General features: G+C 43.0%; 1 non-coding gene across 1 annotated transcript; it reads right to left on the bottom strand.

Moving 5' to 3' along the window:
* Nucleotides 1–13,876: 13,876 nt before the first annotated feature.
* TRNAS-CGA (transfer RNA serine (anticodon CGA)) lies at nucleotides 13,877–13,950 on the bottom strand. Its single transcript has one exon. It is a non-coding gene; the product is annotated as a tRNA-Ser (tRNA).
* Nucleotides 13,951–15,337: the final 1,387 nt, after the last annotated feature.

Below are 15,337 nucleotides of genomic sequence, written 5' to 3'. Positions count from 1 at the left end.
GGTGACCAGGGCCATCTTAGCACGCACTGTCGTAATTGTGGCAATGAGTCTGCACGTCGCCGCAGAAAGCCTTGCGCGCCTGCGTTCCAAAAAAGCACAATCGTTGCTCGACACAATGATCAGTGTGTTAGGGAGATAATCGAGGCGGCAGGTATTGCTCGTGCAGAGGACAGGTGTGTAAGCATGCCATCAGTTGTTCTAACTAAGAAAGAGCTGAAGTTTCTGGATCGATGGTGATTGTCCTAATCTCCTATGCCTTTCATGCTGATTGCTTTGCCTGCCCTTTCCTGCTGAAGGTTGAAATGTGTATAAATGCGTGGCCTATCATGAAAATAAATAGTTGGAAGTCAGCGCTCCTTTCACTCTGTCTGTCGTCGTCCCTTCTTGTGGTTCGCGCTGCAACACATGCTAACGAAAAGAGTTCAGCTTATGTTAAGGACAACGCAGCGAGCCATGGAAAGAAAAATGATAAGTGTAACGTTAAGAGATCGGAAGCGGGCAGAGTGGGTGAGGGAACAAACACGGGTTAATGACATCCTAGTCGAAATCAAGAGGAAGAAATGGGCTTGGGCAGGGTATGTAATGCGAAGGCAAGATAACCGCCGGTCCTTAAGGGTAACGGAGTGAATTCCAAGAGAAAGTAAGCGGAGCAAGGGGCGGCAGAAGGGTAGGTGGGCGGATGAGATTAAGAAGTTTGCAGGCAAAGGGTGGATGCAGCTGGCAAAGGATAGGGTTAATTGGAGAGACATGGGAGGGGCCTTTGCCCTGCAGTGGGTGTAGTAAGACTAATGATGATGATGGTGGTGATGATGATGATGGTGATGATGATGATGATGATGATGATGATGATGATGAACACGTCAATTGCTTCATCTGTGCCAGCTTCGCCGGTGAAAAGTGATTGCTTCTGAAATGAAGTGCGCATCACTGTCCATTGTTGCCGTGCCATCGCGGTCTCCGAATTGTACCAAACTGTGAAGTATCTGAATAGCTTTTCCAGAAAGAACTGCGAGTTAAAATAGAACTTACTCCAACATCCGGCTCTTTTTACTCAGCTTCCCTTCGTATATGTTTTTAAAAATGTTGCTAACCCTAGCGCCATATGTCGTACCGTTTGCTCACTATTCAATTATCATTGAAATTCGCCTTGTGGCAGTGGTGCATCTTGGTGGCCCTCAAAAATTTCGATGGCCATTGACTCAATGGGCACTGCAATTGGCCGTCTGACAGCGGTATTAGAGAAACAGTGCAACGTAGCTACTAGTCCGGTTACGAGCGCCATGCTGGCTTGGACAGCTAGCCGCAGCCACGTTTGCCTGAGCGACAGCAGCTTTTGAGGCACAATGTTATCGCAGTGTGTCTGGCTTTTTTTTTGCACAGGCAGAGCTTGAACTGAGAAGAGTGATTTCACGTTGTTCTTGTGGCTGCTGGAAGCCTTTATCTGGCACATCTGATGAAGGCAAGATTTGCCTTGCCACCCAAGAAACAAGAGCTCATGGTAAACATATGGCTCTGGGGAAGCAAGATGTACACATTGTTGAAACAGCAGAGCATTGTGTCATAACATCGATGTGATTGCACTTTAGCAGCATTTCATGCCGTGCACAAGATATTAATTAATAAGAGCACATACGAAGCGCAGCCTTTAACAGAACTGAGACCAGTGTGTTTGCTTCGAAGCAGTCTAGCGGGACACCTGTAACATTCATGGAGTTCTACCGATTGGAGGGGCCACGACAAAAGCACTTGGCTTCAAGAGATTTGGAACGCTGGGGTAGCATTAGAAACCCCACCGTGTGGCTCGTAATGCCACACCTTCTTCTGCTTGACACCTTTGAAAAAAAGCGTGCAGTATAGCATCTTAGTGTTCAGAACTGTCACATGGTGCCTAATGTGGGTTCTTTAGAATGCAACTATTTATTACCGCATGAACAGACCAAATACAGTCTGCTTATGCGTGCCATATATGAAAGTTTAGAGAAACGAAATGAAGTCACAACAGCTACTGTAGTACACATCTTTTACACATGTGTCTTTCTAGAAAGCCATAGGTATCTTCATGCTGAGTAGTCACCTGAGACCTATGGATGTCATTAAAGAATTATGCTGGGTTATGATGGACAAAGCGTGCTAAAAAATATTGGTATTCAAGTCCAGCACAGCTTAAGCAGAGATCATTGCTTTGCCACCAATCTAGCGGGAGCAGTAAATTTCTCCTCCCTGTGCAGCAACCACTTTTGTCCTCTTCAGTGAAAATGGTCTATACCTGCTGTTTTTTATTGAAGAAGTAATCTTGAGGCATGTTGCTGTCTTTCTGAACATGGTTTGCCACCTTGGTTGTGAATCGGATTGAATGCGGCTTAGAAATTCATGCGGCCTTTTTGGTATGCAGGACAGTGCATGAGCAGATAATTTAGGAGATTACTCTTGCGGCATCTTATTCGCATAATCATTTCTTAATATTGCTTGTCACTATGAGCACCCCCCATTGTAGCCCAAATATCTTCTACTGGCAAAATGGCTACTTTGGCTGAGCCACTGCTACAGGCTGGCACTGCTTTGTCTTGTTATATACTCCATTTCTTATACAGCAAGCAATGTTGCAGAAGTAGTGCGCTTGAAAAACTATATTACTCTACCACTTATCACTCATTCCTCTCACTGCCTTGGCAAGTTTTTTTGGACGAAAACAAAGGCTGGTATAAAACGAAGTGCTAGCATTAGAAATAACTGTGAAAGCTGTGGGACATCCAGTGTTCAGGCCCTTTGGCCATAATTTTCACGAGTATAAACTACTTTTTTTAGGCGCGGATGAATTTTTTAGCCCTACCGGCCACGCGTCGTACGGCCATATGTCATCCCTCGAAGTCTCCTCGAAGTCTCCTCGAAGAACAAATTAGGTCTGTGTTTACTTTTTGTGTCGCAAACTACTTTTCAGGCGCTTACTCAACCTGCAGGAGTAGCTAGCCTCAGTAGCGTCACTCGCTATGGATGAAACGGTGTGTATTTGTTATTGCTTTTCTACCTGTAATGGCAACCATCAAATCGCTTAGTAAGGTCGAAAGTTGAGTTAGTTGGAGGCTGTTCATGATGGAAATACGTGGGCGCAAACTAAATGAGCCACAAAGTAAAATTTCTTTTTAGGTGTGCGTGAGGGAACAAACGCGTGCTAATGACATCCTATTCGAAATCAAGAGGAAGAAATGGGCTTGGACAGAGCATGTACTGCGAAGGCAAGATAACCAAGAGGAGGCAAGCGTAGCAGGGGGCGGCAAAGGTTAGATGGGCGGATTTGTTTAGGAAGCTTGCCGGCGCAGGGGAGGCGCAGCTGGCAAAGGACAGGATTAAATGGAGAATCATGGGAGAGGCCTTCGCCCTGCAGTGGGTGTTGTCAGGCTGTGTGTGTGCTATTGTGCGCTATGGTGATAGGTGTGTGCTATTGTCACAGCTCTTAGAGGATTATACATATATAAATGTCGCTTACTGCTCTGGGTAAAAATTGTACTCCAGACAGAATAATAATTGATAGTGTTTGCTTATAATTTGCCATTAAAGCTCTCGTGTTGATGTCCAGCCCTTGCTTTTGTCTCATCCTGTATAAACGTAATTGACCAGTGAATTGTGAAGGAACCAAACTATGTCTTGCTCAAACACGCAAAAGGCTGCTGACATTTAGTTGGATTACTGACATTTTGATTGGCAGTTTTCTAAATCTTGCATTAGTGGGATTTCAGGCTGAAGCATATAGAAATTTGTGTGTACACTGGAGCATATCTTTTCAGCATAGCTTCCATTAAACCAAAGTGAAATTAAGCTGTTCAGAAAGTTGGCACATTCCAACGATTAACGTTTAGTTAGTGTGGTGGTGAGGTGTGCAGTCCTGAAAAACGAGTGTGGGCTAGAAATGTTTGTACCCATGTTTTTTGCGCAAGTGTGTCACTCCGTTAGAAAGAGGTTTGGTTGGCTGAATCTAAAATTATTCTCAAGCCTGCAGGAGGAGGTCGACAGTTCCAAAGGCAGCTTGTAAACTTGAAGCGAATGATGTATCTGCTTGGGAGATATCGGAGTTTGAAATTAGTAATTACAGGGATGAGGAGGAGCTAAGAGTTACTTGCTTTAATTGATGAATGGAAAGTAGGAAACATACAAAGCACTCCGATGCAAAGATTGAGCAGCACTGCAACATGTCGGACGCATGAAAGCAGCAAAGAGACTGAGCATTGGTTACAATCGTTTGTTGACAATTACAGGCAAAACCAGATGTCAGCAATTCGGATAAAATTATATAGGTGGCAATGGTGTTCTTTGTTGAATCCTCGTAGGAACCACACAAAATAGTGATGCAGAAATTCAAACTCCAGCTATAAGGAATACCTTGCAAACAATAGCCACGGGGAAAACTGCAGGTGAATATGCATTGATGGAGAAGCGACACCAAATTTTGGTTGCGGGTTGTCTTTGCAATGATGCTCATGACATTCGCATATCAGATCATCATATAGTACATGCTTACGATTTCCAGAAAATTTATAGTTGAATTTCTTTTTTCACGCCATTCTGGTTTTGATTTAAACAGCACAACGATGGCTATGAGATCAAAGTTCAGTTTGTCATGTGAAACTTGAAAAAACTGCTGTAAAAATTACTGCTTCTTAATTCTTTGCGATTCCAGCTCTTAAGGCAAAGTGCCTGAAGTGTTGTGCTTTATTAAATAGATGAAGCAGTGATTATACAGCAGATTTTTCATGTGTCACATGACCTACACAAACTTTGATGTCAGAGCCATCTTTTGGCAGGTGGAACTGAAATTGCATGGAAGAATAAATGCAAATATAAATTATTTTGCAGTCGCAGGCAAATACTATTTGCTGATTCAGGTACAATAATGTCTTGCACATCATTACAAAGAAGAAAAGCAACCAAAAGTTTGGTTGCTGTGCTCCTTTAAGAAGTGCCACTGAATGCCAAAGGACAGGTTCTGGTCAAAAAGCTAGCAACCTTGTGTAGGCAATACTTCATGACTTCAGTTGTACTAACCAGCATTGTGAAAAAACGATAGCGTAATACTCATTCACAAAGAAAGCTGATGTTCAGGAATGAAAAAATCAAAACATCAGCTTGCTCTCTGTTGATATGTGGCCTGCGGCCCTGTCCTGTAACTAAGGTGAATAAGGCTCTTAATTTTTTGCATTGTAAAATTTTTTAATTGCAGAAATTTATAACAAAATTCTGGGGGAGCAATTTGTTGACCTAAAGTGCAGTTAGGTGAAAGCCTTTAGCTCGGTGTTGCTGCTTGTGTCAGGGATGTGTGGCTACGATGCTAATTAAGTATACACAATTGTTTGTGAATCTTAAATGCTGGAGACACCGGAGGGCGTTTGGGAGGCATCCGTCTGATTCGACGCCTTTCTGCAAACAACACTCTCCAGCGCCCTAGACAAGGAGAACTACATATGCGTTGGCAGGAAGCAGCATAGCCCTGAGCACGCTCGGCTGCGGAACGGAAGGATGGTGGTTCGAATCCCATCGTGCACAAAGATTTTTTTTTCTGCTCTGACTAGAAATGTTTGAGTTATGTCACTTCCGGCATGCGACTTCCGGTTCTGGATGTAACTTACGGACAGGATCTCTATAGGGAGTATGGATCATTAAAGGTTTTTGCCTTAAAAACTGCAGCGTACTGCGGAAAACATCACACACGTGCATGAAAGTCTGCATAATCCTGCACCTGCTGTGATGCCCTTGCCTGCAAGCATGATGCAACCCTGCAAGAGTTTAGCACTCACAGGCTGCATACTTTCCTGCCTTGAAGGCTCAATACCAGAGGAAGGTACCCCCTGAATGGATGCTAAGCACTCCTTGAAACTAAACACATTTTTTGTCACTACTGAGAGATTCTTGCCTCAGCTTCTGCACTATAATCTGATGCTACTCAAGTCTGAAGTGAAATTCTACCCATATTCAGAACCGCCATACAGAATTTTTTCATGAAAAAAATGTAGCTTGTTGTTAAAGGTTTTCTTGTTACTTTAACAAGGAGCTAAATGCAAGAAGAAATAAAGGTCTAGAATTTTCATGTCTTTGGCTGTTTAATCTTGTCAAACAATAAAACGCTGATTTCTTTTATTGTGGTCAATCGCCAGTAAAGTACACAGAATGCCGTGGACCATGACACACTATAACCAACTGCTGTTTTGATAAGTTGTATCCTATTATAGATGAACTAACTTGCTCAAGTTGGTAAAAAAGCTAATGTGAAGGCATCATAGAATTTTTTTTATTGCTATATTTCGGCGTTGAATATAAATCGGGTGAAAAAAGTAATCAATTTCCATCATTCTGTCACTCCTACGATGTTTGCAACAATAACATAAAAAATGTCACTGCTAACTCAGTTCCAAAAAAAACATTGAAAACTTGGATTTGTGCGAAACAAACAAAGGGCCGTAAACATGGGCATACGTGTTCAGTGTTGATCTTGCATAGCAAAAACTTCATAGCAAATGGACAGGAAGATGAGATTCTTAACCCAAATCAAAATGAACAATGGGAAAGAGAGGAGTCTCCGTCTATTAGCCAACGTTTCAACAAAAGGACTTGTCTTTGTAGGAAGGCAAGTCACCATCGAAACATTTCCTGGTGGACTGAGCCTCTTTTCCCGTCCCTTGTGAAGTGCTGATTGGCGTGCTTGCTGTGCGTTGGTCTTTTAGCAAAACTCGTGAATTGGTAATACCTAAGTGCATAAGCCTTTCACGATCTTTTAATTCAACATGCACTTGTTTATTTGAGTGTGTGTCTGTCATATTCGCTTTTCATCTCTCAGAATTTACAGAAGCCATGAAAGACTTCAGACTCCTGCATGGGCAGCTGCAGGCAGCTGCAACAGTATGGTAAGACGGAGGAGAAACACCGGTGCGTAATTGTTGCTGTAGATTTGAAAAGTGCTTGAAGAAAAATTTTGCTTTGACTAGAGCAGCTCCAGTCGCATTGTATAGCATTGATCCCCACAAGCTTACGGCAGTGAGATTTGAATTGTCGGGCAGCATTTTGACCTGTGCATGGCAGTGTGTTAAAATAATATATGTGGCTTTTTAGAAGTGACGCAGAGTAAGGTTGGTGTGTGTGGCTCCATTTAAGGTTGGCTGCCAGTAGTGTGCCCCTTTGCCTGCACAGAGTATAGTCCGTGACATTTTCTGGCAGTGCAGCCAGCGGAAGCTGCGCAGCCAAAACATACTCCCTCTTTCTACACAGCGGAATATATTCTCTCTTCGCAGTTACTAGTTTTCTCCTGGGTCATAGTATGCTAGCATAATTTGTTATTTGATGCATATTTTGAACACAACTGTCAACCTTAAATGTTATGAAGTCGAGAAGAGAAGCATGTTTGATTTGAGTGAATTTGCTAGACATGACTTGTTGTAAGCGCCTTCTATAGATGATGCACACCTGAGACAAAGTGAAGCAGCTGTGGAGAGGAAGCAGTGTGCATGCGGCCAGGTGCCCCGTTGTGCAGCCGAACTATTTGGCGGAATGACAGTTACGGAATTCCAAGAACAGCTGACGCCTAGTACAGTACCACGGATGCCGTTTTTTACTTGATTGCGAAGTTTTTTCTAACTCGTAAAAGCTGGCAAGTGTTGCTGGGTTTTGCTGTGACTTACTGTGTAACAGTGATGATGAGCAGGACATGTAGTCAAGGAATGTGACAGCCTAGTATAATGTTACATAGGTTCGGTCTCTTGAAGCCTGTAAGGTGTCACTGTAGTAGAGGGCCCTAATTCAGTTTTAATCACCCGGGGTTCTTGTTGGGTTCTGAGATTGCACAGTACAAGGGCATCTTTCATTTTTACTTTATCGAAATGTGGCCGCCGTGGCCAGGATTGCATCCTGTCAGCAGCCAAGTGCTTTAACCACTGACTCAAAGTATTATAGAACGCATTGCTTCGGCTTCAGCCTGCACTGGGTCTGATTGGCAGCAGTCATGCACTCTCTGGTTTGGTATTGGAGGCTATAATTCTGTGGGCTGTTGGGTGCAGTGATACGCACTATCGACAGGAAAAGTTAATGGACCAAAAAATGACTTCGGGTTGTTACTCCATACTTTACAAAGGTCAATGTTTAGGACAAAAGCCCAAAATGGGGTAAATTTGTAATCGGGATAAAATTACACTTTAGTACTATCAACCAAAGTGTAGCAATATGGCTACAAAGGAAAGCTAACAGCTTCCACAGAAACTTCGTAGTTGAAGAAAAATTCATCCTGCTCTGGGATTCGAACCTAGGACCACAACTTCAGCGTATAAGTCGCTCTTCCAAATGAGGTAACATATGGTAGGGTGAGAATGATATAATTGACAAGTTCTTCCCGGTTAGCTCAATTGGTATGGTGACTACTCCTGTGAAGCGATGGTCCTGGGAGGAATTCAACTATGAAAATTTTGTGGGAGCTCTTAGCTCTCCTTTGTAGCCGTATGGTTGCACTCTGATGGATGCTAATGATAGTTACAGCTTGATTATATTCTAAAGACCACTGAAAACAGGAATTCGGAAATCGAAATTTGCAACTTAAATTAATCCACCCACAGAATTTAAAATAAAACAAGTCAAAGTTGCGTTTTGGTCGCTAAGTGTCAAGACCGGGCACTGCCAATCGCAGCTGTCTTGGTCACTGAAACTTGTGTGCCGTTGTTACTTTGCAAGGGCGGACCACAGCTGTGCCTTTTGACTGTTGTTGCTGTACGTACACACATCTGACATTGCAGGTTAGGCTGGTTGGCTAAAGGCTGAGGCCACAGCGGAGTTTTCCTTGATGCCTGCTTCTAATCTTTTGGCTGCTGGCGGGGTTGGAAACCCACCATAATCTGGTGAAACATCAAGGAGTTGTATTTGACTACTTTTCGTGCCCTTCAACTTTAGTAAACTTGTTCACCACAGGGAATTCATCAGCGCTCAATGAATAATTTGTATTTGAATTTTTTTCTCTGCACTTTATGGTTTGGTTCCAGTTTCCAGTTGATCGTTGCGACGTCACAAATGGGTGTGAGGTCAAGTGAGGCTTACGAAACTTGCAATATAACCACTGCTTTGTCGATTTAACTCATTCACTCTCAAGGAGTAACGGTATGGATTCTATGAGCAGGCAAAGCGTAACAGGGAGTGGCCAAAAGTTATATGGGAGGAGGAAATTAAGAAGTTAGTAGTAACAGGATGGCAGCACCTGGCACAAGGCAGGGTTAATTAGAGAGATATGAGAGAGCCCTTTGCTCTGCTGTGGGCAGAGTCTGGCTGGTGATGATGATGACTCTTAAGCTAAACTGCTGCAGAAGCCGGAATAGCAGCTGGTAAAGAAAGAGTGATTACATTGCCCTTTTCTATGTCTCCCATGATTTTGTGCTCACTTGTGGCATTGCAACATTTTTTCGATTGCTGAGGTTGATGAAAGAATTAATTCGATTATAAATTAGGTAATGAGTGGAGGGAAATTTCACGTGGTGATTTATGTTCACTAATATCTTATGAATAACTGAAAAGCAAAAATACAGTACGAAGATTTTGGTATCTGTACCCATTTAGCTCTGCAGTTATAGCTGCACAGAATTCCTCTGTGGCAAAAAGTAGTCCACTTTTATGCTCTCCTTGTTACCTAAACAGAAAGCTAACTGCAAGACGAAAGTATATGCTCAAGAATTTTGATGCCTCTGGCTTGTTTAATATAGTCTGACATTCAAAAGTTGATTTCGTTTGCTGTTGTGAATTTTCAGCAGAGTAATACACGACAGCATGGATCACGGCCCATTGTTAACCAACTGCGTATATTTTTTTACACTATATCCTCTATATCTGCTCTCATACACGTCTCCATCACCCTTTCTGTTGACTTTTTTGGTCATAGAGTTCATTGATTGGCTTAGATTATTTTGTGCGTATATATATATATATATATATATATATATAGATATATATATATTACGAACGTAGGTTGCGTTGGCTCCGCAGAATAAAGATCTAAGAGAAGTGGGCACTTCGACAAAGACATATTTATTTATCAACGTCTTCTTCAGGACTTTATATATATATATATATATATATATATATATATATATATATATATATATATATATATATATATATATATATATATATATATATATATATATATATATATTAGCAGACAAGTTAAAGAAAATGAGGGGCCCGTTTGACAAATTTATGAAGGGAGTCAACAGTCACCGGAACTGAGGTGCATAGGGGAACGTTAATTTTTTTTTGTGTGTGTTATGCTTATCAGTGGGATAATAATACTTAGATTAATAAATCGCTTAAAGAAAATTACTTATAAAGCAGCAGAAAAAACAACCATGCCGCCGGTGGGATCCGAACCCATGACCTCCGAATATCGCGTCCGGTGCTCTTACCAACTGAGCTACGGCGACGGCTGTCCAATCTGCTGCTCTCGTGGGTATTTATGTTTACTGGGTGCAAGCGAGCCTTGAGAGTGTTCACCAGCGCCACCCTCGACCATAGCGGCGGACGTAGCACGTCCTGTAATACCGTGAGCGTGACGTAGAACGTCATCTATCGGCGAGGGTGGAAACTGTGCGAGAGCCCTCTTATGCTACCTATGGCATCAAGACTGCCAGAACCGAGACCCTCGTTAAGCTATTAGCAGACAAGTTAAAGAAAATGAGGGGCCCGTTTGACAAATTTATGAAGGGAGTCAACAGTCACCGAAACTGAGGTGCATAGGGGAACGTTAATTTTTTCTTTTTTTATGTGTTATGCTTATCAGTGGGATAATTATACTTAGATTAATAAATCGCTTAAAGAAAATTACTTATAAAGCAGCAGAAAAAACAACCATGCCGCCGGTGGGATCCGAGCCCACGAGCTCCGAATATCGCGTCCGGTGCTCTTACCAACTGAGCTACGGCGACGGCTGTCCAATCTGCTGCTCTCGTGGGTATTTATGTTTACTGGGTGTAAGCGAGCCTTGAGAGTGTTCACCAGCGCCACCCTCGACCATACCGGCGGACGTAGCACGTCCTGTAATACCGCGAGCGTGACGTAGAACGTCATCTATCGGCGAGGGTGGAAACTGTGCGAGAGCCCTCTTATGCTACCTATGGCATCAAGACTGCCAGAACCGAGACCCTCGTTAAGCTATTAGCAGACAAGTTAAAGAAAATGAGGGGCCCGTTTGACAAATTTATGAAGGGAGTCAACAGTCACCGAAACTGAGGTGCATAGGGGAACGTTAATTTTTTTTTATGTGTTATGCTTATCAGTGGGATAATAAAACTTAGATTAATAAATCGCTTAAAGAAAATTAGTTATAAAGCAGCAGAAAAAAGGGTGGCGCTGGTGAACACTCTCAAGGCTCGCTTACACCCAGTAAACATAAATACCCACGAGAGCAGCAGATTGGACAGCCGTCGCCGTAGCTCAGTTGGTAAGAGCACCGGACGCGATATTCGGAGGTCGTGGGTTCGGATCCCACCGGCGGCATGGTTGTTTTTTCTGCTGCTTTATAAGTAATTTTCTTTAAGCGATTTATTATTCTAAGTATTATTATCCCACTGATAAGCATAACACATAAAAAGAAATTAACGTTCCCCTATGCACCTCAGTTTCGGTGACTGTTGACTCCGTTCATAAATTTGTCAAACGGGCACCTCATTTTCTTTAACTTGTCTGCTAATAGCTTAACGAGGGTCTCGGTTCTGGCAGTCTTGATGCCATAGGTAGCATAAGAGGGCTCTCGCACAGTTTCCACCCTCGCCGATAGATGACGTTCTACGTCACGCTCGCGGTATTACAGGACGTGCTGCGTCCGCCGCTATGGTCGAGGGTGGCGCTGGTGAACACTCTCAAGGCTCGCTTACACCCAGTAAACATAAATACCCACGAGAGCAGCAGATTGGACAGCCGTCGCCGTAGCTCAGTTGGTAAGAGCACCGGACGCGATATTCGGAGGTCATGGGTTCGGATCCCACCGGCGCCATGGTTGTTTTTTCTGCTGCTTTATAAGTAATTTTCTTTAAGCGATTTATTAATCTAAGTATTATTATCCCACTGATAAGCATAACACATAAAAAAAAATTAACGTTCCCCTATGCACCTCAGTTTCGGTGACTGTTGACTCCCTTCATAAATTTGTCAAACGGGCCCCTCATTTTCTTTAACTTGTCTGCTAATAGCTTAACGAGGGTCTCGGTTCTGGCAGTCTTGATGCCATAGGTAGCATAAGAGGGATCTCGCACAGTTTCCACCCTCGCCGATAGATGATGTTCTACGTCACGCTCGCGGTATTACAGGACGTGCCACGTCCGCCGCTATGGTCGAGGGTGGCGCTGGTGAACACTCTCAAGGCTCGCTTACACCCAGTAAACATAAATACCCACGAGAGCAGCAGATTGGACAGCCGTCGCCGTAGCTCAGTTGGTAAGGGCACCGGACGCGATATTCGGAGGTCGTGGGTTCGGATCCCACCGGCGGCTTGGTTGTTTTTTCTGCTGCCTTATAAGTAATTTTCTTTAAGCGATTTATTAATCTAAGTATTATTATCCCACTGATAAGCATAACACATAAAAAAAAAATAACGTTCCCCTATGCACCTCAGTTTCGGTGACTGTTGACTCCCTTCATAAATTTGTCAAACGGGCCCCTCATTTTCTTTAACTTGTCTGCTAATAGCTTAACGAGGGTCTCGGTTCTGGCAGTCTTGATGCCATAGGTAGCATAAGAGGGATCTCGCACAGTTTCCACCCTCGCCGATAGATGATGTTCTACGTCACGCTCGCGGTATTACAGGACGTGCCACGTCCGCCGCTATGGTCGAGGGTGGCGCTGGTGAACACTCTCAAGGCTCGCTTACACCCAGTAAACATAAATACCCACGAGAGCAGCAGATTGGACAGCCGTCGCCGTAGCTCAGTTGGTAAGGGCACCGGACGCGATATTCGGAGGTCGTGGGTTCGGATCCCACCGGCGGCTTGGTTGTTTTTTCTGCTGCCTTATAAGTAATTTTCTTTAAGCGATTTATTAATCTAAGTATTATTATCCCACTGATAAGCATAACACATAAAAAAAAATTAACGTTCCCCTATGCACCTTAGTTTCGGTGACTGTTGTCTCCCTTCATAAATTTGTCGAACGGGCCCCTCATTTCCTTTAACTTGTCTGCTAATAGCTTAACGAGGGTCTCGTTTCTGGCAGTCTTGATGCCATAGGTAGCATAAGAGGGCTCTCGCACAGTTTCCGCCCTTACCGTTAGATGACGTTCTACGTCACGCTCGCGGTATTACAGGACGTGCTACGTCCGCCGCTATGGTCGAGGGTGGCACTGGTGAACACTTTCAAGGCTCGCGTACACCCAGTAAACATAAATACCCACGAGAGCAGCAGATTGGACAGCCGTCGCCGTAGCTCAGTTGGTAAGAGCACCGGACGCGATATTCGGAGGTCGTGGGTTCGGATCGCACCGGCGGCATGGTTGTTTTTTCTGCTGCTTTATATGTAATTTTCTTTAATCGATTTATTAATCTAAGTATTATTATCCCACTGATAAGCATAACACATTAAAAAAATTAATTAACGTTCCTCTATGCACCTTCGTTTCGCTGACTGTTGGCTCCCTTCATAAATTTGTCAAACGGGCCCCTCATTTCCTTTAACTTCTCTCTCTCTCTCTCTCTTTCTCTCTCTCTCTCTCTATATATATATATATAAGGAAGCTAACAGTAACCGAAACCAAGGTGCATAAGGGAATGTTTCATTTTTTATGTTTATTTTATTTTATTTTTATTTTTTTAAATTTCTAGTGCCAATCAATTCGTTTTAAAGAAAATTCGTTTATAAAGGAGCAGAAAAACAACCGTGCCGCCGGTGGGATCCGAACCCACGACCTCCGAATATCGAGTCCGGTGCTCTTACCAACTGAGCTACGGCGACGGCCATCTTGTCTGCTGCTTTCGTGGGTATTTTTGTTTTTTGCGAGTAAGCGAACCTTGAGAGTGTTCACCAGCGCCACCCTCGTCCATAGCGGTGGACGTAGCACGCCCTGTAATACCGCAAGTGTGACGTAGAACGTCATCTGACGGCGAGGGCGGAAACTGTGCGAGAGCCCTCTTATGCTACCTATGGCATCAAGACTGCCAGAACCGAGACCCCAGTTTAGCTATTAGCAGACAGGTTAAAGGAAATGAGGGGCCCGTTTGACAAATTTATGAAGGGAGCCAACAGTCACCGAAACCAACTTGCATAGGGGAACGTTAATTAATTTTTTAATGTGTTATGCTTATCAGTGGGATAATAATACTTAGATACAAGGCAAACGAGCCCCTCATTTCATTTGCCTTGTATGCTATATATATATATATATATATATATATATATATATATATATATATATATATATATATATATATATATATATTATTCTATCTTTTCACTATTACCTGCTTGAATAACAATGCCGGTCTAAGCTATAGCTTGAAGTAGAATATTTGTTTTTGTCATGTATAGGGACTGTGCAATGTCAATGCACGTTACAGAACCCCGGGTGGCGAAAATTTCCAGAGCCCCTCACTGCGGCGTCCCTCATAGCATCGGTCGCTTTGGGACGTCAAACTCCAATAAACAGTAAACCAAACGATGTATAAGGCTTATTGTACACATATACTTTTTATTTTTTATTCATTCTCCTGGTGTAAAGCGATCAAGTCTCCTAGTTTTATTGCCCCCGCATGTCTCTGCTGAAAATCGCCCCTATGTTTTTGCGTGATGATCCTGAGACGAGTGTATTTGAATCAGATTAAAAAAATATGAGTTTGGTGCTCTCCCTGGGTGTTAAAGCATTACCAAAGACCCCATATTATCAATACAAAAAATACAAATCATGTTAGATCTGCGTTCCAGGGCCCCTTTAAGCTGCATGCAAACTACAGAGTACAACAAACGCGGTCTACCAAACATAGCCTCTACCAACAAGGTAAACCATTACTCCTCTGCCAAGTTTCAAGAAATGCTTGAATTATCTTCTGTTGTCTATGTAGTTTTTGTGCTAATAGCACCTAAAGTGCAGTACTTTTAGTCGGTATTTTATTAAGCCGTGCTTCTATAGTGCCCCTCTCTGCATTTAAAATTCTATGGCGTGCACTCAGTATATTTCGCAAACAGAAAGAAAAATGTCCAAATTGTGGCAGTGTATGTAAACGCAACATTTATTGTCCCTTTTGTTAGATATTTAGATACTTGGCTAAAGAGAAAGAAAAGAAATATGACGCTTGGCGTTATTCCAAAGTGTATTCAAGTAGGAAGCTTGAAAGTTACGCAGCCC

Source organism: Amblyomma americanum, chromosome 6 (genome assembly GCF_052857255.1).
Source record: "Amblyomma americanum isolate KBUSLIRL-KWMA chromosome 6, ASM5285725v1, whole genome shotgun sequence".
Classification (NCBI taxonomy): domain Eukaryota; kingdom Metazoa; phylum Arthropoda; class Arachnida; order Ixodida; family Ixodidae; genus Amblyomma; species Amblyomma americanum.
Note: the sequence above shows the minus strand (reverse complement) of the source record. Positions and strands in the feature narration are given on the sequence as shown.